Below are 27,217 nucleotides of genomic sequence, written 5' to 3' on the forward strand. Positions count from 1 at the left end.
CCTGTATTTGTTGGTTAAAAATGGTTAAAAAGACTACTTTTTAACCAAAATACAAATTACGTCAGGGTTTAGTAAGTACTATCAACAAGAAAAAGAGATGTTATATTTTTAAGCATTTCATCTCACAAAAAATAATATTTTAAAAATATTTCATCTCCAACACTTCTTAAAAACCAATTAAAAGTATATTTAATCTAATTATTACTAATCTAACACCATAGGAAATGGCACCACCATTTATGTCGCATTTGTAGGCATCATTAAAAAACCATTTTTATTCTAAGCACTATTCTATTTAGCGTAACGAGTACATAATGCGAAATTTATATCCTAACTGTTAACTGCGGTTTATTCTGAATACCGAGTACCTACCGAGCTACTGAGAAACCACATAAAACAAACATTAAGCTAAAAGCACGTTAGGACAATAAGTTTTGCCCTTGTGCATGCCAAGGCTGGTATAAATAATAAATAGTCAGTACTCAAGATGCATCTCTGTCTCAAGACACGGTTCAGGCTCTGTGATTGATTGGCTGTCAAAATTTGGACCAATCACAGAGCCGAACCGCGTCGCATCTTAAGACGAATATCTAAGCAAATGACCTTGGACGTTTGACGCGGAGCGCCATCTGTTTATGAATCAATGTAGGTTGCCAAGCTACGGTAAGTTACATAATATTTCCGCTAGATCTAGCATTTAGCAATTTATTTTGCAGAGGTGGGCAGAGTAATAATAAACAGAGACTACTTGTTTTTCTTTTCGAATTAATTAAATAAAATAAATATGTACATAGAATACTTTTTTATTTTATCCCCTTTTAACCCGTATTTTATGTATGTCCCGTATTATATGTATCTCGAATACGGCTCAAACGATTTTCATGATATTTGGAGCGGGGGAGGTTTCAGGGGAGAAGACGCGGAGATGAATGTTTCATTTTTTGCCACTGAAATAGAAGTCTTTCAGCTTTTTCTACATTTTTGTTTCCCAGAATTCCTCATCACGATGGATTATTTCCGTTTTAACTGGAAAGTTTTTGCCAGACTATATACCAAAAATGCATTTTTTGCTTCTGGTTACATGAAGCTGGCCCTTTATTTGGTAGAACCATGCGTGGTTTTTATTTATTACAAAAAAATAAAAACCATATAGAAGTGCAATCCATATAGAAGTCTTTCAGCTTTTTCTCCATTTTTGTATCCAAGAATTCCTCATCACGATAGATTATTTCCGTTGTAACTGGAATGTTTTTGGAAGACCATATACCAAAAATGCATTTTTTGCTTCTGGTTACATGAAGCTGGCCCTTTATTTGGTAGAACCATGCGTGGTTTTTATTTGTTACAAAAAAATAAAAACCATATAGAAGTGCAATCCATATAGAAGTCTTTCAGCTTTTTCTCCATTTTTGTTTCCCAGAATTCCTCATCACGATAGATTATTTCCGTTTTAACTGGAATGTTTTTGGAAGACCATATACCAAAAATGCATTTTTTGCTTCTGGTTACATGAAGCTGGCCCTGTATTTGGTAGAACCATGCGTGGTTTTTATTCATTTGTAACCCGCCTTTGGTTTTTTTTATAAAACGTTAATTGTTTATCATTTATGGCTTTTTCTACACCAACATTGTAACAACATTTTGGGCACTTTATTTCTACTATAGTGTCGTCATCTACAGTGCCATCTGGGGTTGCTCCAAAATATTGGACTTCCGGATATTGGACAGGACAGGAATTTTTGTATTCGAGTAAATTTGAGAATTATTAAGTTATTTTTTTTTTCCTTTTGGGCAATGGGGCTTGTTGGCTTGAATGGTGGGGGACTAATTTTCTTTTTTCTGACTTTTTTTCATTTTTTCTTGTAACAGTCTCTGTTATATACTGTGGGTCCCTAATAGGTATTTTTCTCGGATATCTAGGATCCACTAATTCAGGCAGCTGATTGTGCTGACAAAAAAAAAATACTACTACTCCCTCCAGTCTGGCTTTTTGTTTTTAATATAATCAATAATTAATATTTACGTTAAAAGATAATAATAATATTTCTTACTGGACATTTGAATCCGTGTTATCATTAATCTGATGTAATGACTCTTCTAAATTTTGTCCTTCGGTTGCATTAATTTCAACTATCCTACCTTCCAAGGTAGTAGGATCCATCCTACAGGATTACAAAAATAAAAATTTTGTGAATAAAAACAATTTGAAAATCAATGCATTGTCTGATGCGTATACACATGAAGGTATATTAAATGATGATGAAATGTATTTTGCGCTGTAGCTAATAGTGAACAATATCGCGTAACAACGGTCCGGCGCATTATAGCACGAAAGTAAATTTCGCTAGTCCCAAAAATGTTTTTGATGATTATTGATTACTTAAAAATTAATACAATTCTAATATTTCCTTTAGTTAATCTTTTATATAGTGTGTGATTGTAGTAGTGCAAGTTATTGAATGATAGTAACTCAATAAGTGTAACAGATATTTGTTGAAAAACCCAGAAAAATTCATAATTTCGAAAAATTAAACTATAGAGTCAAAATAAATGAATCGTGTTTTCCGTTAGGCAAGTATCAGATAAATATACAATCATTAAATAAATCTCAATTTCATTTGTGTTTCATCGTCTTCCGGGATCGTAATACTTATTAGAAAACACAGCAAAAAAAGGGAGCTCGGTCTTAATGCCAAATTACAGCTTTGTAAGTCCTATAGTCTTTGAGCAAGACTGCGGACAGACAGACAGACAGACGGACAGACCGAAATTATAAGGGTTCCTTGTTGACTACAGAACCCTAAAAATTTCATTAAAAGTATTTTTTTTAAATTTTACGGCTTCCTTTAACAATACTGAACCTTCCCTGAAGCTATGGCATATTATCTCCATGTATGGCAAACATTTTTTAAACATCCTATAGTTATGTAGGTATAATAGTGTAACAGTAAAAAATAATTGTTTGAAGTCTCTGTGATAAACTATTCTGTATGCTATACATTTACGTAACAATTTACATTACAATGTCCGATAAATAATAGACTGTTGTAAATGCATCTGATGATCACATGATCATAATATTATTTTTCACTTTTACAAAATCGAAAAGTGCAAACTGTTAAAACTTAAAGCCGGTAAATTGTCAAAGTGAGACTAATCAAAAGAAGAGCACGCACTGCTTGTGCCGTGTGCGCGGAACGGCAACGCCGCGCTCCGTTGTACATATCTCGAGTTGACAACGACGCATTCTGTAACTAATTTACGCCTGTTAAATTTTATGAGCAAATGCTTTACTACATTTACTAGTGGAGTTTGATTTACAGTAGGCACTAAAGAGTTTGATGATAAAACTTCTATTTTGCAATACTGTTTATCGCAAATGGTTCGCGATCAACAAGATAAAAAATAAAGAAACATGTATGCAAAGATTCATTATAAACGGATTAGCTAAACCAAAAAAAAAACCCATCCTAAAATATACATCTTACGCGATTTAAAAATATATTTTCTGATAACTGAATAAAGATCACCAAAAATATCGTTCACGACAATATATTTCAAGATACACTTTCTAATTACACAAAACTTCTGTATTTCCCGATCTGTAATTTAGCTGTAAAACATCGCCAAAAAGACGTCTAAAACGCATTTTGCTTTACTATTCACCTTAAGTACCTACTGACTATTTATACCAGCCTTAGATAGGTATTACTTAGGAACAAAATTAAGGTTTACAGAATCCTGCAAGTTTTATTGCAAGTTTTTATTAAAGATAAATTAATATTCATTCTAATGCTTGTCAATTGTTATCACATATAACACAATAATCGGCCAAGTGCGAGTCGGACCCGCGCACGAAGGGTTCCGACTTTCGTACCGAACCGAACAAAAATAGGCACAAAATTGTGTTTTTTGTATGGGAGCCCCCTTAAATTTTATTTTTATTTTAATATTATTATTAAATATTAAAGTAGGTACATATAGAAACTAAAGGACTTTGTGTAAAATTCAAGTGCTTACCTGTTGCCACTATTGTCATAGAGCAAAAAAGGCTAAACAAATCACGTTTGTTGTATTGGATTGGAGCCCCCTTTAAATATTTATTTTATTTTGTTCTTAGTATTTGTTGTTATAGCGGCAACAGAAATTCACAATCTGTGTAATCTATCTAAAGCGGTTCTTGAGATACAGCCTGGAGAACGAAGAAGTCGAAGTCCTAAGACATCGTAAAAATGGGATCCTATTATTACTAATAATAGGGTCCCATTTTTACCCTTTGGGTATGGAACCCTAATAAACATTATGCTATAAAATCCAAAACATCTAAGAAATGACGGCAGACGAATTTTCACAATTTGGTAAAAACCATCAAAATTTTTGTTACCATTTCGCCACTATCAATAAAAATTTGAATGTTATCGAAACTGAATATGTACCAGTCATCTCGTATTATCTTTCATATTCGATTACAAGCTTTGTACTTACGCGCACATAAGTTTATAAGCTTATTAAAAGTTTAAAAGCATTTTTATAAAACGTAGAAAAAAATTGGCATAAAATCCTTAATCTTCGAATACATTGCCTGTAAATATCTAGCTTGCTCCTAAAATTAAATTACTAATATCCCCTTGCTACTGTGTCTTACTTTATTTAAAAATGTTAAATATGCCTTACTAGATGGCGCCCGCAACTACCTTTCGCCAAAATTAGTTAATCGCACGGAAACCGTACATTTTCCGGGGATTAACATTATTATATTATGTCCTTTCTCGGGACTCGTAGTATCTCCATAGTCCATACGGTTCAGCAAAATCGGCTTAGCGGTTTGGGCGTGAAGACGTAACATACAAACAGACAGGCACACTTTCGCATTTATAATATTAGTACCTATGGAAGTTATTGTTGCTTTTTAGGGTTCCGTACCAAAAGGGTAAAAACGAGACACTATTACTGAGACTTCGATGTCTGTCCGTCTGTCTGTCTGTCTCCAGGCTGTTACTCAAGAACTGCTATAGCTAGACTTCTGAAATTTTCACAGAATATTGTGTATTTTTGGTGCCGCTATAACAACAAATATTAAAAACCAAATAAAATTGAGATTTAAGGGAGGCTCCCATACAACAAACGTGATTTTTTGGCCTTTTTTGCTCTACATCGATAATGGAAACAGGTAGGTAACTGGTAAGTACTTGAATTTTTCACAAAGTCCTTAATTATATGTGTACTTTAATGCGTGCGCGAGTCCGACTCGCACTTGGCTGTTTTTTTTTAATATAATAATAAATTGAACTTGTGCACTCGCCTGTACATTCCGGCATGTTTGGGACAGGTACAAGCGCGTTAATGGTACAGGTTTGTTCGCCGGCGGTTGTTTTTGTGAGCGGCGGGCGTGAACCCATCGTAATACTTAGCTTTTTGTACTCTAGCACGTCCCTACTGTACCTTTAATTGTCCCTGTCAAAGTACTATAGGTGAGGTAAAAAAAAAAATACACGCGCAAAAATCAACAAGAAGTTCGCATTTTTACTCAATTTTTTTTTATCAGAACAAAATATGACATTTTTGTACATGAAAATAGAAACCAGAATCGGCTGCGGCAAAATAAAAATTTAAAAGATAAAAGTTTTATATCTCTTTAATTTACAAGATGTTATCTTAACTATTTTGTATACAACCGTATCGTAATATTTATAGCGTGTTTAAAACCATTAGTCATTACCATAAACAAAACTCTGTCGAAAAAGAAACATTTTCACTTTTAAATTGTTCACTTACCACACCTCTTTTACTTGGCCTTGTTACTAAATAGTTTTCAAGTAGAAAAAATGTCTACGATTTAACATTTAGGATATTCGACTTTGGAGTCTAGCTCTAGTCTCAGTTGCTTCATATTTATCAATGCTGAGAGTTCGATCAGTTTAAAAATATAGATTTGATAATAGGTATATTTAATCCAATGTATAATATTATAACTCACCTCTATAAAGCTATAACTTACGTATATTTATTGTATAACGTACATTATTATGTATAATATGTAATTAAATTAACTGACTAAATTGCGAATATTTATTGCTTAATTAATTTGCAAATGTCAATTATTAATTAAAATAATTACCTTCAATCCAGTCGTGTTATATTCTCGCGAACTTTATACGATCTAATGATGATGATGAAAATGATTGAAGAAAACACCAATGGACTTATATCTTTAATCTTTACATTCACGTCAAAGATCTTTACTTTCTTTTACATCATATTTCCTAACAATACGTCTGCAATGCTGTCATAGGGCATAGACTACGTAGACGACAATGGTGATGAATGATCACGAAAGTGATGATGATGATGGTGATAATTTTCGCCATCCTCAGGGACAGTTGCGTAAGCGCTAACTCAATTTTCCAGAAGGTGCCAACTGTCATTGTACCGTAAACTGAGTGAGTGTTTGTAATCGGACATCGATTCGCTCGTGTACCGTTCCTAGAAGCTATGCTAGCCTGGTATAAAACTACTTGAAGTTCGAGTTTTCTTGCAAAAAGTCTTAACTTTCAAAGTGCATTTTGGTATTTAAAAGTGCATTTTGAAATCAGTCGTGTTGAAATGTTTTCCAAGAAGTTTTTGATGTGCTCGTAAAATAATAAAATATTTATTTTAGAATCCTCAAGATTCGAGAATACAGATTATTTTCACAGTTACTGCCTTAACGTACCTACCATAGTAGAAGTATCCCTATACCAATAATAAGTCTTGTTTAATAACTTTGAATGTTAGAAATAGGTAACAATAAGAGACTTAAGCAAAATAGCAATTTGATAAATTTTACGTATTTTTCTTGTGAAATACGACTGAGGTGTTCATAGGCTATCGTATTTTCATAAGACAGTTATATATTTTCTAATGGAACATCGTAAACTTTAGTTTCTGGTATTGTATCTAGCGCTCACCAGTCACCACTCCAACGATGGCTGCGCCCGCGCCGCTCACCTTGGAATGCAGTTTCTATGCCTTTGTCATGATCAGAGCGGCCTTCTATCCCACTCACATTTGCTTTTACCTCCTCCATATATAGGCATGATTTAATATTTATCAATTAGATGCGATTATTTTCGCATTAAATAAAGATTATTTTTCTCCACGCATTTGTAATCCTTGCGATTTGATTGCTTTGTGATTCGTTAGCGATTTTGCTTTATCGATTGAATTTAGCAACAAAATAACGTTAACATATCATCAGTACTAGGGACTATTTCGAAAGCAAGCTACAGGAGCTGTGTCATCGCAGCTCGTGCAGCTTGTTAACAGCTACAGTTAACAGTACCTACAGCAAAACTAGCAAGTTCTACAGTAGATTACGGATCAAATATACATTTACCGTAGCTGTGTTGCCAGTTGCCACTGCTCCTGTAGATAGCTTTTTAACCACTATTGTCTAGTATTTCGACACAGTCTCGACTTCTACAAGCGACTTATTTCAACAAAAATATTTTAGATGCAAGTATTAAACGTTTTAAATACCAAAGGTTTTATCCAGATGTTGCAACGGAACGTGATGTTTTGGTAAACAACTTTTGAGCAGTTTACTGCTGATAATATCTGGCCAGGTTTGACTCGTTCGCGAAGGTTTCACGCTGACCTCTCGCCTCGGCGAAAGTAAGATACGTCCTATCAGGTCTAGATATTCCACGTATTTAATGGGAATTAAGTGTAGAAAGCAATTATTTTACATCAATAAGGCAATGAATGCAGTGCCTCGATAAGAGCCAACACCCAGTAGAATCTAGGTATGCATAGTGCATGCCTTCGTTGGTCAATGCATTTCTTCCTTTAATATTCTTTTACATTTTTTTCAAATTTCCCTTCTGTTCCTGGAAGATAGTCTTTTGCTCGAAGTTTTAGTGATGATTAAACTGTAATATAATATATCAGTAAAAATTTGAGCAAACCAAAAGAAATTAAAGTTGAATGAAAAAAATCGTCTGACCGAACGGGATTAATTTGAACCCAGGGTCTTTAATTGCTAACAAGATGTTGTTGAAAGCATAATACCTCTTTATGTTGTCTTTCTTTACAGGAAGTTTTTGGAAGTTGCATAAAAAAAAAACTAAAATAACTAAAAAATGGCTTCCCAGGATTACAATGTATTTTCCTTTATTTACGCATTTTTTGCAAAAGAAAAAACTTGAAGTTACTCGCATTTTAAAAATTATTTGGCTGAATTATACACTTATGCGTCAGGTTTATTATAACATTGCGGTACTTTCACGCGTATCATGTTGTAGTTCGGTTTTCTGCGCCAGTGACCGCCGGCGCTGGTTACGACAATTTCACGGAAGGACGAAACATCGTAATAACACCTGCCATAATGGATTTATACACGAGACAATCATTATAACATTGTAATAAATTACATTGTATTAAAATAATTTGCTTTTAAGTTGGGAAATATTGAACATTGCCTCTCAATCTTATTGTAAAGTTAATTGTACTAAAACGTATTGTTCAATATTAAGTATTGTAGGTTTAAGAGCTGCCCTATAAGTATTCTAAATTTAATTTTGAAATTCTAAATTTAATTTTGTAATTTTGTAATTCTGTCTAAATTTAATGTTGTAATAAACTCTCCAGCCTAGTCTTATTAATCTTGCAATTGATGGTCACAATATAATCCTACCAAATTAACTAGATTCGCTAATTGCCTATGAGTCAATTTTATATCTGAAAGAGAAGGCTATCAATTGATAGTACTATAAGAATACGCTATAATTTATAATCCTTATTCCACCTGCAGTCGAACTAGTCCTGAGTCTTGACTCCCGAGTCCCGATTCTCAACTCGAATTTAGATCTTTCATTATTCATTCATCAACACTAATATTACAAACGAGCTTTTGCCCGCGGCTTCGCTCGCGTTAAGAAGTAATATTATATACCAACTTTCATCCCCTATTTTAATCCCTTGGAGGTGGAATTGATCAAAATCCTTTCTTAACGGATGCGTACGTCATAATATCTACCTGTATGCCAAATTTCAGCCCGATTCGTCCAGTGGTTTGGGCTGTGCGTTGATAGATCACCATGTCAGTCGGTTCAATACCACCTTTGAGTTTAATATATTATATAGATGAAGAAAGTGTGTCTGTCTGTCTGTCTTCACACCTAAAGGTATGGAAATATTTTGAATCCCGGAAAGGACATAGGATACGTTTTATCCCGAAAAAATGTACGATTCTCGCGCGATAAATGATTTTATTCGTATCGGAGTCGCTATCGTCCAATGATATTTACTCTAGTATTTTAGAAACTCATTGCTATCGTCTGTAACATTTATTCGATTACGGAAATAATAATGTACAAGTATGTAAGCGGTATGTACGCGAACTTTGTGAATTCCCACGCCCATGTTTATGTAATTATCTCGAAATCGTATACCGTTTATATATATTTACTTTCATTTAATCGGCTTCTTAATATTTAGTGCTAAGCGCGTGTTTTTACGTCAATCTCGAATCTCGCGTCATTATGAGCTAACGACAATTTTGTTTTTGCCTTGATAATTTATTTGCGATTACCAATTTCACTTTCGATAATATAATGCAGTTAGTGCAGCTATTATAGCAGGCAAATCACATACAGAGTGATGATTTATTCCATATTGAGTCTTTTTGGAATGAATATAGTCCTATCTTGAACCGACTTCCGAAAAGAAGGTTTCTGTATTCGGCCCTATATATTTTACTTTATATGGTAGCAAACTTTTACTCGCTAATAAAAAGCAAAGTTTAAGAATGATTATCATTTATTAAACTTTTTCATTAGTAGGTATCTAAAATATTATAAAAACTCTTGAAAGTTAAAAAGCATTTGGCTGTTTGTAGCTTTCCTCGCATTTAGGCCTATTTAACTAATCGTAATTCAATCTTTAACAAATTAAAGATTGAATTTATTACTGAAATTATCTGTGCAAAACGCTTCTGATATAATATATTAACACGGATTTCAATATAAATAAAAGAAGATAAAACACAAGTTCAAAATTGGCAACTTTCTGTTTTACTATAGATAAGACATCAACGCGCTCAGATTCTACGTTTATGTTTAAACAATATTGTCGTCGTGGAATGTAGATTGACTTGTTTTATTCATATCTAAATCACAAACAGGTAGATCAGGATACATAAAATTCGATCCTCGTTTTTATATAAAATATATTTTGATTTAAACTTTTACGATAAAAGTTTAAATCAAATATTTAAGATAATATTTAAATATTTGCTTTCCCAAATATTAAAGATTTATTTCCGAGATCTTTACTATTATTTTGAATGAGATATGTTTAATTATTTTTAGTAGACTCCCAAATTGATGATAAAAGAAGGAGAGAGACTTAGACGCGTGCCAAAATAAACGTTTTCCGTGGAGTAATTTAATAATACTTTAATATTGAATATTAATAAATTTTATTAATAACTTTAGTTACAGATTCTTTACACATTATGATAAAAATATCTCCAATTATTAAGGTTTTGAAATCACAGCAAGTAAAAGACGAATATCTTTAATTATTATTAATTATATATAATAATCATTATAATTACTTAATCTTTACTTAAATGAAAATTTTCATAAAAGCTCCATACATTATTATCTATCAAACTCATCCTTAAATTCAAGTTTAATCATCATACTTTTATGTCTCCTGCGGCCGTTAGTCTCCTACAACTCTTGCCAATTTTACTTCATCTGCAACTACCAGGCTAACATATTAGGGTATCAGAGAATATCATCTCTGATCTCGTATTGTTCAGTCGCCAAGGTTAGGCGGTCCTGACCGGTCACATTCCGCCACGCTCACATCATACCGGCCAAAACTCTACCAATACTTGATAACTGGATTTAACTACTTTTGTGATGTAAACAATATATTATGTATTACTTTTTAAGCAACAGAATCTTGTTGAATTAATAATTGGTTTCCTGGCAATGGAAACGATATTCATTTTATTTTATATAAATCTAGGGAGTTTGGGTAATATCTGGAAATGTTAATAAATGTTTTACTAGCTAAAAGCCGAGCTTTGTAAGGGCTCACGTCGTTTTTCTGCGTGGTAATAATCTTTAAGGCAGTTTTTTACATATTATAGTAACTAAACCTTGACTGACCGATGATAATACATCATTGATAACACATCTACATTTAAATAAAAATTACTATGAGCACAAATCAATAGGCGTGATAGTTTTTCCGTAAAGTGTACCACAAAAGTGCTCAGGTTGTGGGATATACTAGGGCTCATTTCGCTCGCCCTGATAATATAATTTTGGAATTCAATTAACAAAATATGCGTGGAATTTACTAGGTCTACCAGATAAACTCTACGGCCTAGGAAATCGTGTAACCGAGCTAGAAAATTTTCATTTAAACAGCACAATATTATTTCTCATATCACAGTACCTACCATAATATCATACTCATTATTTTTCAATATCAGTCAAGCCAATTAATAGAACTGTTAGTACATTTAAGGTCAGCTAATCAATGAAGTAGGAAGAGTAAAAGTACTCTTGCGATGTAGGAAGTTACGCACATTGGAACTCTAGACGCATTTACACAACTATTTCATCTAAACATTCACTTAACAGAATACGGCGACAAGTTATCACAACTTGAACGTCATCATCAGTTCATACTAAAACTAAATAAGTCGAGGCGGATGTATAAAACTGTGCAATAAAGAATTTCAAATAGCGTGACGCTGTTTGACATTTCCAATTTTTGTCGCTAAGTATAAGGGTTAGGTCACACTGAAACAAGACGAGACAAGGCGCAGCTTTGCGATGGATGAAACGATACAAAATAGAAATGTCAAATAGCATTACACCGCTCAAATTTTTTATTTTGTATCGTAAAAATTAAAACAACAAAGTTACATGCATTCAATATATTGGCTCAGCTAGGAATTTAGATATACCTATTATGAGTCCTTCTTGAAGGTATTTAAGATCCTTCTTTTTAAAAATAGGTTGCGTAAACCGTCTTTTCAGCTTGCGCTAGTTCTTTTGGTGCAATGGAGCGTTTCACGAACAGAAGAACGTTGAGTTTCAATTACGATTCGTAAATCAGTTTATATAAATCGTTTAGCGGTTCAGTTACGTTCGTACTCGTATTATACAATCCTTAATTGAAGACTTTAGTGGATAAAGTGGTTAACTACCATTTTAAAACATAAATGGCAATAGGGAACATGCAAATATAATATTTATGAAAATTTTGCTATTAGAACGTTAAAAAAATATAATAGAAGGGCCACTGCAAGGTTAATATTTTACAAAATATTTTTTTTTACAAAAATTACGAATTAAAAGTAACTAGAAACGGAACGGATTTCAAAACACCAATCAGTGTTCAGTAACGTCACACATGCTATCCCCGCGTGCCATTTAGCGTTAAAAACGATCAAATGCCTCCAATTTGAGCGTTTTGATCGTTTTTAACGCTAAATGGAACGCGGGGCATGACTACTTTTTGAGAGGTACGATCAGGTGGGGCCATTGTCAATAATTGTCAAACAGTAGTGACGTCATACAGACTATAGATCCGTTTTGGCGCCAAAATTTTAATTGTCAATTTTAAACCGCATTTTTTGCAGTAAATTCCAGTATTTTAATTTTTTAAATATACTTGTGGTCTATTGTACATGGAGTTCTTTGAAGTAAACACAAAAATAAAAATATCGCATCTTCTTTTGCATATCAAATCATTTTCCCAGTCCACAAAGTCAACTTCAGTTTCTTTTTGGTGAGAGACCGACGCATCTTCTGTCGACCTTTGAAGTGGAGGAATTCTGGCCAACTGATGTGGTCTACCAAAGGTTCCGGGGGAGACTCCGGAATGAAGCGCGCGTCACGTCACCGATAACTATAATATAGTGTATATAATTTATATTTTATATGTATGTCAGTCATTAAGGATTGTATGGGCCTATGTAGCCTGATATAAATAAATAAATAATAAAAAAGCCTCTATTTATGCAAAAAACCGCAAATGTTCAATTTGTTAGTTACCCACTTCATCTGCTCACGTCTTCAATTATTAGAAGTACGCTAAAAGTTTACGTGTTAACGATAACTACTGCTACGTAACATATCCGTCACTACATCCGAGGCTGTTATAACAATAAATATTTGTTGTGTTTGTAGTAGGATATTTAGGAAGTCCCACACATCCTTCTGTCAAGGATGATTCAAATATTTGTAAAGGTTAATTGAAGCGTTTAAAAATAGATTAGTGACGGAAACTGTTGTATGAAACTGAAATTGTTTTTTTAAGTGACACGAAGTTCACCGGGACAGCTAGTATTTTATAAATAACTACTTGACCCGGCGAATTTCGTACGCGATACGATATCACTTCCCTCCTAATAAAAACCTTCCCAGGGCTTTCACGAACATTTCAATACTAAAATTAGCTAAATCGGTTCAGCCGATCTCAAGTTTCAGCGAGACGAACAAAATTTAAAATTGATATAGCTTATCTTATAACTTTAAACGAGCAAACGAGCAATCGAATACCGAGCCAATACCAAATAGCTAGTAATTTAAAATTGTCAATGCGCTAAGGCGTTTTCAGTCATTCAAAGTGCTTAAAACGAAATAAATATTCACCTGTGTACACGTGTCTGTACACAGGTGAATATTGTTGTTTTTGAACACCAATAAAATTAGTGAACTATTTTAATGATGTTATAATGGCAGACATACATAGTAGAGTTGACCTCGAAGTTTTTAACACCTAACTCATCTTCGTGACTGACGACTTTTTGCTCGTCTACGCCCGAACCCATCTTCAATAAAAAAATATAAACGTTTCCTCAATCAAACAAAGGAAAAAATATTTTAATAAATTACCAGTGGTGTCATCCTCAGTTTAAAAATACTTTTGTTATGATAAGACCCTTTAGCTGCAGAATATCCCATGATATTTTTGTTACTTAAGAATGTTGAAATTAAACCATACTAGCTGTGGCAAAGATATAATTATAATACAAATCCTATCGGCTTCTCTTTATATTTAACACATGTTTTTAGTCAATAAAAGACATCACATAATAATTATTATAAAACAATAATAATTAAATTTTTGTCTTCTTTTGTGACTTCAAAATTGTATTTGTGACTCCACGTTAGCAACTATTGTAGGAGTAAAGCTTATACAGACTAACAAACTAGTTCCTAATATAGCACTTGCCACCTCGTTAGCTGTTGGAATTACATTTTATAGTGTCTATATCCTATTAAATATTCAATTTATTACTATATCGTATACCTCACCCTTATACGAGTATTTATAAACATATTAATATATTGCTTGGCTAGCAACCTCGTGCTGACATTCATGTATATCGGGGAACCGATCATTTTTCTCGCATGTAAATTTGTCCCATGTCATGACCTTTTCTGGGACTCAAAGTATCTTCATAACAAAACTTAAAATCGGCTTATCGGTTTATGCGTGATATTGCTTCTACTCAGACTGCTATAGACAAACATTAAGTAGTAATTTTAAGGTATTAATTTTCGTTTTTTTTCTTCAGGTGAAACCAGACAGCAAACATCAGCAAGTCACAAAAGGTACAACTCATTCTTCTCCAGCTTCTATTAAAAAATAAGCATTCTATTTTTAAATTCTCTGCTTAGAAATGAGGTTAAAGCATAGACACATAATTTATTATCTGTGTTAAGTCGGGTGTTGTTAGGCCGGAGTCTGTGGTTAAGAGTTTTCTCTGCCATTTTGAGGTCGCGGTGGAACGCTTATTACTATAGCGTATGATAGCGTATGAACATAGTAATTGTGGCAAGGACACGAACACACTTAGCATAATTAGCTATGTAATTTATAATAACACTTTATATTCACACCATTGAACGCATTGTTTTGTTATTACATATTTCAAAATTATTTTCAGTTATTTTTTTTCGCACAAAGTGGACTGATTAGCGATTGTATTGAAACTAGATTTCAGAAATCCTACTAATATTATAAAGGCGAAAGTTTGTTTGGATGTATGGATGTGTGGATGTATGGATGTATGGATGTTTGTTACTCTTTCACGCAAAAACTACTGAACGGATTTTAATAAAACTTTACAATAATATAGCTTATACATCAGAATAACACATAGGCTACAATTTTAACCGACTTTCGAAATGGAGGAGGTGTTATGTTCGTTTTTTTTATCTTCAACGATTACTCCGCCGTTTGTGAACCGATTTTCAAAATTTTTCTTTTGGTGTATAGGTTATCATGCTAATTTGGTACCATATTCATAAAAGTGGTGACCTGATGAAGAGATCCATAAGTAATCGTGGGAACTCCTCAAAATTTATATGGAAATATGTGGTGACTTCGGTTTCGTGAGCAGTATTCTAAGCATATGCTACCAACAAGTAAGATTTTGCACAAAAGGTATACCATGGTTCGGAAGGTGCTGAGAGAACTCCTGATTCTTTATATATACAAGATTGGGAGTTTTGACGTTGTTTTAAGAGCGGAAAGCATATGCTACTATGCAAATTACCTTCATCTTAATCATCATCACTACCATAAGCCGTTATAGAACCATGTGTCATCCCGTATTGACCATATTATTGGTACTTTTCATAGTATTTTATGATATATCACTTAAACCGCGGGGCACAGCTAGTTTAATATATAAAAATAAGTCGGGTTTTCCTTCCTGACGCTATAACTCCAGAACGCACGAACCGATTTCCACGGTTTTGCATTCGTTGGAAAGGTCTCGGGTTCAGTGAGGTCTGTAGAAAAAAAATCAGAAAAAACTTCAAGAGAAGAGCAGGAAAACAGGGAAAATCATTTTATGGCAAAACAACATTTGCCGGGACAGCTAGTTGAATATATAATTGAAAACAATGTATGTACTTACTAGATTTATTTTAGTATTTCAAATTATAAACAAATTAATAATTATAAAGATTAAAAGTAACTTGTATTGAATAGGCTATGGAACCTCATGTCTGAATTGAATATGTGAACTTCGGGAAAATACGTCACGTATTTCATGAAAATCGATGTGTATATATATATTATATATACATATATATGTATGTATATGTATATATATATATATAATAATTTATATATATATATATATATATATATATATATATATATATATATATATATATATATATATATATATATATATATATATATATATATATATATATATATATATATATATATATATATATATAAATTATTATATATATATATACATATACATACATATATATGTATATATAATATATATATACACATCGATTTTCATGAAATTTAGTATATAGGGGGTTTCGGGGGCGATAAATCGATCTAGCTAGGAATCATTTTTAGAAAATGTCATTTTCATCGAATACCGAGCAAAGCTCTGTGAAATAGCTGGTATAAATTGAAGCAGACATATGCAGCAAGTACGGCTCATCGTATAATCCGTTCTAATATATCTTCGCACACGTACGAAACTTTCATCGTCGTGCATAAACTTTTCATCGCGACTCCTCAACACTTTCTCGTTCTCTCTTGACCGTCTGTCGTCTATTATTGTTAAGGTTGTGGAATATCATACTGCTAATGTCAATAGGGTAAGTTCATACTGAAAACAAGCGTAATGGCCCGGAAGCTGTCAATCTCAAAAGTGCCCTCATAGTGTGCATGAAATTTTTTGATGAAAATAGATAGTTTAGAAGTATAGCTACTCGAAACGCTCGGTTTGCGTGGATTTGCAAAGCCAAAAATACGTAAAATTTTTTATGTGCCATTCCCAGGTCAGGGAATCATTTTGCTGACCGAGTCTTTCCTGGGTAGGCTTTTTGCAGCCGTAACTGACATCCACGCGGGCGGAGCCGCGGGCGACTGCTAGTAATAATATGTACAACTCTAAGACAACAAGCTATAATATAGCCTTGTGGCCTCATAGGTAACTAAAAAGGGTAAAATTATTATTTTTTAACAAAAAATTAAAACCGACTTCCAAGGTAAAAACAAAAGTAATATTCTTAAAAATAATCTAAAAAGAATCAAATAATTCTTATTCCTTATTATAGTGCCGTCTTCAGACTTCGCCTCTTCTTCTTCTTTTCTTGATCTTCATGCTTTTGAAGTCGGTACCAGCTTACCTTAGCGTAAGTTCTATGTCAAGGATCTCAGAACTTTTCCGGGCTGGTAGCGACTTCAAAAGTACGAAGATTGAGTACAGAAATACTTGAGGTTTAGGCGAAGTCTGAAGACGGCACTATAATAAGGAATAAGAATTATTTGATTCTTTTTAGATTATTTTTAAGAATATTACTTTTGTTTTTACCATGGAAGTCGGTTTTAATTTTTTGTTAAAAAACAATAATTTTCACTTTTGTATAGGCAAGCGCCCCAGCGTAACGAGTTTTCCTATACAAAAAAAAGTTTGGTCTTTCAGCGCTGCTACTTTCACAGTGAACTCTCTATACAAGGGACACATACACAGTTACACACCCTAAAGTATTATCACTTAGTTTTGTTACAACATACATCCTGTAAGTATACGATTCAAATCGTTTTTAAGATGCGAAGTGGCCCCCTTTTTAATTTGTTGATCTGAACATGGTTCATGCGTCATAGGTAATTTTAACATTCACCGAAAATTATTATTGATTAACCTTATAAAGGCTTCTTTAATCATTATATTTTGCTGAATAACTATTAATAGAATAATGATTACGCTATATTTGTAATAATATTCTATTCTCTAACAATATAAGGTGCCTATTAAATCATTTTAATTTGTTTTAAAAACATAGATTACGAAATAGTTACCACCTTTTTTAAAAAATCGTTTGGTGCTACAAAAAAGGCAAAATCCATTAAATTTAACTGTTCAATTCATCTTAAAATAATACTTGAAATTGAGTCTTAACAGTTTATAAATAGAGTCATTATTTCAGTGGTGTGGGTGTTATGAAAAAGTTTCGTAACTGGGCCTTTTGTGATAATGAACGTAAAAAAGAATTGAAATCGAATCACGTTCGGTAATAAAGCGATCAGTCACATTAAATCAACAACTGCACTTGATCGTTTACAACTGTCTTATGTCACGTCAAATTCAAATAGATCTTCTAAACTCTACTGCAGTCTACAGTGGTTCTCAAACTATTTTGGTGGCAGAACCCTTTTAAGAAATGACATTTCTGACGGACTCCCGAAAGAAGGAATGTTTTATCTTTGAATAAACATTTCTAATAACAGTTAGGGACATACCTGTTTCTAATTACATTAAGATCAATATTTTCTTAAAAATGTCTACTTCTTTTATAGTTTATACATTTATTCATGTAAATAGACCATTAACTAAGATTTCACGCAGCAAGTAGCTCTATTATAGGTCGATTGCTATGTGACACTTTGGTTCACTTTCAAGCAACGATATCAAAATACTTTTGTTACTGCACTGTCGGAAGGCACATGACGGCATTCTGGAGCGAAATGTTGCGAAAAACAACGCGGTAATTAATGAATTAAACACGTCTGGCTGTTACCGCGTCCTAAGGCACAATGCTCTCAGATGAGTGAGCTCACTCATTTCGAGGGTGACACTTATGCCTTTTCTAACGTTCTGATTCTGTGCTTTCAAGTACATTGTATTGCTAGTCAAAGACGTATTGACCTGCTGTTTTCTTTTGACTAGGCTGACTATGTTGCGTTAATTCCGTATGTGCTTTAGCAACCATACGGATATTTAAAATCTTATTCCAAGCATTACAGTATTAAAAAAGTGGTTACATCGCTTTGAAAATACTGTATAACTCAGCTAAAATCATTCTATTTTTGCTCAAAAAGCAAAAATATAATAATTTTCGCTTCTTGGTTCAGTTTCATCAACCCGGCCGGATCCGGTCGGATTGATAGGAATCCGGTCAAATCCGGTCCGGATTGAAAATGACGCCGGATTGCAATCCCTACCTAGCGGCCAAAGGGTACATATCCTCCAAGATTTCACGAATTTTTGTGTGTCACGTTCGTCCTTAGGGCGTAAGACCTTTTGCAAAACATTACTTTTTTTTAAATGTGTTTGTTTTAAGAGATATTTGACCCGCAACGATCGCTAGGGAACACTTAGCGTTAGGAGACCGTTGGTGTAAACAGGCATTGGTTACCTGGTTTTAATCTACACGTAACGAATTCCTGATTTTGCTTAATCTTCAAATTCAGTCCTAACAAACTACTCTGGTAACTCTTCTATATCTATTGTCGATGCTAACAAACAAATTTTACTCCTTTTGCAATATGTAGGTACGAATTTTCAATTTCGTTAGTCTAGCTAAAACTCGAGGACGGCTAAACCGATTTGATTAATTTTAGTCTTGAAATATTCGTGGAAGTTCAGAAAAGGTTTATATTAAGAGGGAAGTGAATAGTGATACGAAGCTTGCCGGGTAATCTAGTTTATAATAAAGATAGACATTACAGATAGTAGACAGGCTAACAAATAAGTAATGTTACTTATAGGCTTCTATTGTAGTGATCAATAAAGCAGCGGGTGCTATCAGCGGCGGAGTAACGGGCTAGGTCGATGACAGTAGTCCTGCGCGTGCGCACCGCCCGTAGCCCGTACTAAACATCGTTTATAGTTATATCAGTTATATCACCGATGAATTTCTATAGGACTGATATAATATTGTGGTATATTAATTGGCATTCTTTTGCTTACTAATACTATGAATTAGCTGCAGCCCGCGACGTAACGAAAAATATTCAGTCTACAGTTTTGACTTTCTATCTATATGTGTGTCTATCTCTTCTAGTCTGTCTGTTTCTAGAAGAGTTTTTGTTGCGAAAAACTGTGCGGTTTCCGCGCTTTAAACATATTCAGCGTAACAGAGTTATCTCGTATAAAATAGAACTTTTGTACCGATAAGTAATAAGTTACTTGTAACTTCCTTGTTACAAAAGTCAACTTACAGCTACTATTATTCGTAGACTTACAGATAGGAAATTATTTTAGTATTTTGATTGTGTCTCTCAACACCTAAGGGCGCTAATCTGACCTTGATGAATATCCTTTCCTGGATAACACATGTAAAGGGCAAGATGTTGATGTAGAACACGGTGCGGTATGCGGCGCTGTCCCCACAATCAGCTAGGGCTATCAACCATTAAAAAACTCATATTTTTAATTAATTTTGTTAGACGATTAGTTTAATGATGTTATGAAAGTGTTTTAAGGGTTGTAGTTTTTGTTCGCCTGGTATTTTCATGGAACGAAAATAGTTCAGAGACAAAAAAAAACATACTATTTAGGGCCATTTTGCATTGCACGAAGCGTATCGATGCCTTTGCGATGAGCCATTCATATTTAGAAAAAAAACCGGCGGCCCCATACTGCAAGCAGCAAGTCTGATTTCAATAGTATCTTGTAAAAAAGTTCAATTTTGAATGGGTCATTTCTAACCTTACCCGTACTAATAATATGAGCAGGAATTGAGTTAAAAGTTGTTTTATTTTATTGTCAGCCCTATTCTCAGGTGCAAATCTGACCGTTACAGCCGGTCCTTGGACCGGTCCCCAACACCATTTGTTTCAGGAAGTAGAGCCTTGAAAAACAAGGTCATATGGATCTTACGTAAATTGGTCTGTCGGAATATCACATTATTAAACTCATTATTTTTGTCAATTATTTTTGATACTAAAAATATGTAGATTGAACACCAAGGCGAGATGGATTTTTTCCATGAAAGTTATTCATTAATCATCACACAACAGTTAAGTACATCTATATTCTACTAGCCGTCCCGGTGAACTTCGTGTCACTTTAAAACCTTTCCTGGACTTCTACAAATATTTTAAGACAAAAATCAGCGCAATCTGTTCAGCCGTTTGCGAGTTTTAGCGCGACTAACACATTTGAAAATCCATTTTTATATATGTAGATATATTGAAAACAGTTCTACTAATGCTGATTATATTAGTCAATTCAGAGCAGCTTGCGGGGTGGTACAGTCCGAGTAGGGCGCTTTAGTATTTCTTCTACTTATCTATCTGCCGCACTCAGAGAGGAACATATAGGCTGCGTTTCCACTGAAGGGGAGCGGAGCGAAGCGGAGCTTAGCGGTGCCGAGTTGACCAATCACCATGCTCGAAATCTTCGCTGTCATTCCGCTGGAATAGCACGATTGGTCAATTCGGGCACCGCTAAGCTCCGCTCCGCTTCAGTCCAAACGCAGCCTAATAATTACTTAAATAGTTATATAATTCAAAATTTGGACATAAGTCCACACATTATCTGTCAAACTCTTCATTATAAATTAAAGGTTAGGTAATCACTAATCATAATTAAATGTCTCTGAGTACGGCGGTAAGACATATTATATGTGTCTTAGCTTAACCCTTTTACTCACTAGACTTTCTTCGGTCAGTATATACATTGTTGGAGGAGCTTTTAATTCGGGTTCGAAGACCTTGCCGGTCTAGCCGCCGTCCACACGTCCACACGTCCACAGGTACGTTACGTAAAAGCTTTCACTTTCATCTGAGCGATATACATTCATAATGACAATTATAACCAAAACCTGTCGATACAGCGACAAAGTGTATCAGAATTAATGTGAAAAATTAACAGTTCAATTACTTATATGAAATCAAAGCCTTTCCACCTCTTTGCATTGTCAATCGACTTCGATAGCCAGGTTCTTCGTAATTTTACCCGTCTACATAGACTCTAGACTAGACATAATATGGAGAAGGTCGTTTTTTTTCGAAGGCAGATTTTTATAGCCCTGACGTCACTGCGATTCTTAAATGATCTAATTGTTACTACTTCTCGAGGGGCTTTTAGCATATTCTACGGATTTAATCTACAAATAACAGTTTCAATATGTTATAAACTTTAGGGTGTCTTCTCAGCTTTCTCCTAATACTCAATCTTTAATTGAAACGTGAATTAAGAGTAATAATATAAAACAAAATGCTATCATTTCAAATGTCAACTCTTTTCTATGTCATAAATAATGTAAAAACGATTTAATGTATATTACGTATAAAATATCTGTCGATAGAAATAAGGTGACATACTATTAATAGTGATATGTGAACTTATTAATTGATATAGTTCTCAGCATATATCATGGGAACAGAACTGACCTATGAGGATATTACAAACTCACACACAAAGAGGAAATAGTTTATGTAGGAAAATTTATACCGAAATAGACACTCGTATTGAGGTTAATACAGTTTATATAATGTTAAGTATTACTTAAGTTTTATTATTCTACATGTCCATCATAATTAATCTGTTTCCTATTAGCCTTGTTAAAGGCGTACTCAAATAAATAGATACTCAAGTTTAACGTTCTATTTAATCAGAGTGTTAAGTTATAAATGTGATAACTATAATATTATGTCTGTGCTGTCTGTTATCTCTTCACGCCAAAACTGCTAGACTGATTTTGCTTGTTTTATTATGGCAAGAATGGTTTCCACATACCAAACTTTATTTATTTATATATATAGAGGCCTATACCCGAGAAGGGGCAACTTCACCACATTCAACTATTGCTAATTAAACAACTCTTATATTTACTGCGTGGTGAATTGAACAAAAGGCTATAAGAATAATAATAATGAATAGAAGAAAAATTTAAGGAAAAAATAAAATGTAATATTATGCAAAGGTCGGAGCAGAGAGCGCTACCACCACATACAGTAAATAATCCGGCAAAAATCCAAAATGTTGCACACGTCGTATCAGAATATTCACAGAAACGTTGTCATACGTCGGGAAAAACTTTATATTTACTATCTGTGCCCTACTAGACAAGTGGCAAGCGCTTATCGTAAACGCTAACAAAATGTATGCGATTTGACATAAGTCATCGCTTCGCTAGCGAATACTAATGTCAAATCCCATACATTTTGTTGGCGTTTACTATCGTTATCGCTTGCCAGTTGCCACTTGTCTAGTTGTCTACAGGGCCTGATACTGCATCTAGCATGAAAACATTGGAGTAATATAATATCTAAAGTTTATGATGGTATTTCCTAATTTTAAATAGCATACCTTATGTAATGAATATTGTAGCCTTCAGGGCAATAGAAAACGTCGATATGAAATATGTTGGCCACTTTCACCGTTACATCTTGGCCAAACAAAGCTTCATTTACCGCTGTTTTAATAATAGCCGTTGAAAGCGTATAATATGCGTTAATTAATAATCCTACATACACACGTTAGCTTAATTGGTTTTAAAATAAGCACATCAACAGACATTTTAACACAGTTTTAAATTTAGAACAGGGAAAAGACTTCAAAAATTCTGTTGAAAGAGCTGAAACTTTACAGGTGGTCCATTGATAAGGGACTGTTTGAAGTCGGATTTTTGTTAAAATTATATTCATTACAAACTATCATGCCTGGGACTGTCGGTTTGGGACTTAAGTGTTGCTTCTGCAGTCATAGGAAAGATTGGTCAACACGTCAGCCAACCATTTGTGGATTTCGACGACGTTTTCTCTTCACAAATTCAATTTTAAAACGTCCAGAATTATTATACTCGAGATCTTCGACCTTATTTTTAAACGATTTCCGAAAAAGTTGAAGTTTATTGCGCAATTTTGACATTTATCCACTAAACCATGAAACACTCTTAAATGTGCGAAATTGTAACTACTTATACCAATATGTATATTCAATAATAATAAGTACATATTATGTAAGCTGGTATAATTATTATGAAACAATAATAATGTATGCGGCCTATATCATTATAAAAAATACCTATAATATTTTTATTACCGCAACAAATGACGGGTAATTTTCATTTGAAGTGTTATTTTTAGGACCTTGTTCTAGTTACGAGTAGGCTCTACATTTCAAAATATTAATGGCATTAAACATTTGAATGAGCACCTTTATAATACAGAGAAAGAGATATTATTGTAAGGTGCTGATCTTACGGACTACTTGACCGATTTTTATGATATTCGGCACAAATATAGAGTGGACCCCAACTAGGAAGCCATAGGCTCCTTCTTTTAACATAATAAACAAAATTCCGTGAAATCGTCGTTGCTCCTGCCAAATCCTGTTATGTGTTTTAAGTCAAATTTTCAGTGGTAGACAATAAACTATTTTATTGAATGATTGATGGATTTATCAATAAATTAAAGGTCTTAGTTCGTACATAATAAGACTCGCCACCATACTCCATTTTTAGTTTATTGATAAGTCCAACCATCATGCAATAAAATAGTTTATCGTTTACCCTTGAAAATTGTACTAAAAACACATACAGGATTTGGCAGGCGCAACGACGAAATATGTACTATATTCTAGAAAATATAATAGAGTTATAATGCCGCCTCAGTATTAAAAAAACTACAAAATATTATTCTGATAAAATGTGAAAAATGTTTTTACCGCTCAAACTCCAAATTGAATTTTAAAAAGATTTACTATTTTGCTGTTCCATAGAATCTGAACTGTATCGCAACCGTATTAATGTTGTACCAGAACCGGGGTACTATTACATAGTTACATACTATGTGTAACAGATATGTTATATAATATACCAACATATTGAAATCTCATGTTACACATCTGTTTATTAATTATATTGATTAAGGTTAGATGTGAGCAGATTGTTATTATTTTCTTCTTTCCGGGTCAAAAAAGTATATTATGTTGTAGTCATCTACTTAAATTAAGCAATCAATTCGAGGTGTAGGCCGTTCATAAACGTGTTAAAAATGTCTGCTTGATTTTTTTCGTACGTACACATGATATTTTATAGCTCGATTTATATGCATCCGAACGTGCGGTTTGAAATTAAATGAAATGAAAATATTTATTTCTTAAATAGGTTAACAATGTTAACACTTTTAGAACGTCTACATGATGCTTACCACCGCGCTGGTTTGGCCGCTGCACCGCGAGATCACCGCGAGAGAAAAATTTCTAAAAGAGTACATTATCAAACAAGTAGACTTGGTCCTATAGAAAGAGTCGAAGATAAAACTATTTTTCAACCTTATGTGATATGTCTTCAGCAATAAGGTCTCGTACGCAGAACTGAGATGCGACGTCGCACAGTGGTCCGAAATCGCTAAATAGTGGACATTCGCAAAAAAGTTCGATTTTGGTGTGGAAAAAATACAAACCGATAGATTTTAAGAGCAGTAACAATAAATCCTTATTAAGTTTTCTATAAAAATGTATATTTAAGGTGAAAAAAAATAATTACGAAAATTATATGGGTATAATGTAATATATAAAACGAGTCCTTAAAAAGCAACAATACTTATATGTACTTACAAACATGGATAGCAAAAACAAAATTAAACTAAAATTAACTACTGACTAAACTATTGTAATTATAATAAAATAAAAATTGTTACACACACTAATAACCCAAACAATTTCAAATGAAACTTATTTATTGTTACTCTTTAGGAAATCTATCGAATAGTATTTTTTTCCACACCTAAAAAGTTAGTAAAATTATTTCAAAATTTTGAACCCCTCTACTGCAAAAGGCTGCACGTAAATTTTCGTGTTTTTTTTTTAACCTTAAATACCACTAGAACTTTACTTGTTTCAAAAATGAACCAGAATGACCTAGTAGTTTTTGCAAAAAATCTATTTAAGATTCTTTCCCATACATCATTTTCGTAATTATTTTTTTTTCATCTTAAATATACATTTTTATAAAAAACTTAATAAGGATTTATTGTTACTCCTCTTAAAATCTATCGTATGGTATTTTTTTCCACACCAAAATCGAACTTTTTTGCGAATTTCCACTATTTAGCGATTTCGGACCACTGTGCGTCGCATCGCAAATATCGGTGGCAAGAACACAATAAACACTTTAAAAATTCGCTATCAATATTTGAGATGCGACGTAAGACGTTGCATTGCAATTTTGTGTACGAGCCTTATGAGCTTTGTAGTAATAATACTGTAATATGTATTCTGTGGCTAAATTTATACGAGGGCGGGATGATAAGTAACTAGCCTAATACTTCTACACTCCGTTAAATTTCCGTGATAAAATTAATTTTATTATTTGATATAGTCTCTGTGAACCTCTATGCACTTACTCTATCTTAATTCTAAAGCAGTAGTGCCTCCTATAAAATGATTTTTTCGAGGCCTTCAAAATCAACAAAATACTCCTCTACCGCGGCTATAACTTCATCATTTGTGGCAAATTTCTGTCCGCCCCAAAAGTTTTGAGCTAAGAGAATAAATAGAAGTCTGATGGCGCTAGATCAGGCGAATAAGGTGGGTGGGGCAGCAAATTATACTTTAATTAATTGATTTTCTTTAATTCTTTTTTGATCGTACGTAAGCAATTGCGGCACTTAACGAGCCGGTAACTTTTTCATATTTAATTCGTCACTTGGGATATGTTGTATCCGTCCTTTTGAGATACATATAGTGTCTGCTATTTCAGATAACTTCCTTCGTCGGTCTGCTAAAACCATAACATGTACTTTCACGACTATTTCCGGAGATGTGACGATTTTTGGACGTCCAGGGCGGCTTCATCTTTGACTCATAATATACAACCGCGTTTAAACTCAGCTACTCAGTTTTTTACTGTGGCGTAAGAAGAAGCAGATTCACCCAAAACATTTTTTAATTCATCATAGATATATCTCCCCTATATGCCCTTCATATGAGGAAACTTTATCACCGCTCTTTGTTCATTTTTATCCATATTCAAAACAGTTGACGAAATTTATTTTCAAATGATAAAAAATCAATAAAATTTTCACGCATTCAATTAATAAATCGAGATAAAAAAATGTGCAAGGTGATAATATTCAAAGTGTATAAGCGTTCTCTGTGGAAATACAAAGAGAAAAAAAAAACCTTTTGAGCGTGATTACGATTAGAAAATGTTGTACTTCGTCTACTCTTTCTTGACAGACAGTACGCTAGATTTGTCGGCAAAAGTACGTACATGTCACCTGTGTGGCCGTAAGCTTATCTGCGGTCGTCGACCCCGCTGATAACGCGGTAGCTTTATTCTGTTACACAATCTCACTTCAGGTAGCGTAAATAGTGCGTGAAACTCAATTGGAACAAACTGTTCCAATCTTCGCTTTGCTTACTTATAGTTAAAAATGTTCAATGTTATAAGTAAACTAGCTGTCCCGGCAAACG

At 33.6% G+C, this 27,217-nt stretch overlaps 1 protein-coding gene across 4 annotated transcripts in view; it reads left to right on the plus strand.

The window, feature by feature from the left end:
* LOC121728099 (stress response protein nst1) overlaps window positions 1-27,217 on the plus strand; it is a 74,463-nt gene that overhangs the window by 13,710 nt on the left and 33,536 nt on the right. For all 4 annotated transcript variants that reach the window (XM_042116206.1, XM_042116208.1, XM_042116207.1 and 1 more), the window contains exon 2: window positions 14,594-14,630. The gene's annotated coding sequence lies outside the window, so the exon portion shown is untranslated. The remainder of the gene's footprint in view (window positions 1-14,593; window positions 14,631-27,217) is intronic.

Source organism: Aricia agestis, chromosome 6 (assembly GCF_905147365.1).
Source record: "Aricia agestis chromosome 6, ilAriAges1.1, whole genome shotgun sequence".
Classification (NCBI taxonomy): domain Eukaryota; kingdom Metazoa; phylum Arthropoda; class Insecta; order Lepidoptera; family Lycaenidae; genus Aricia; species Aricia agestis.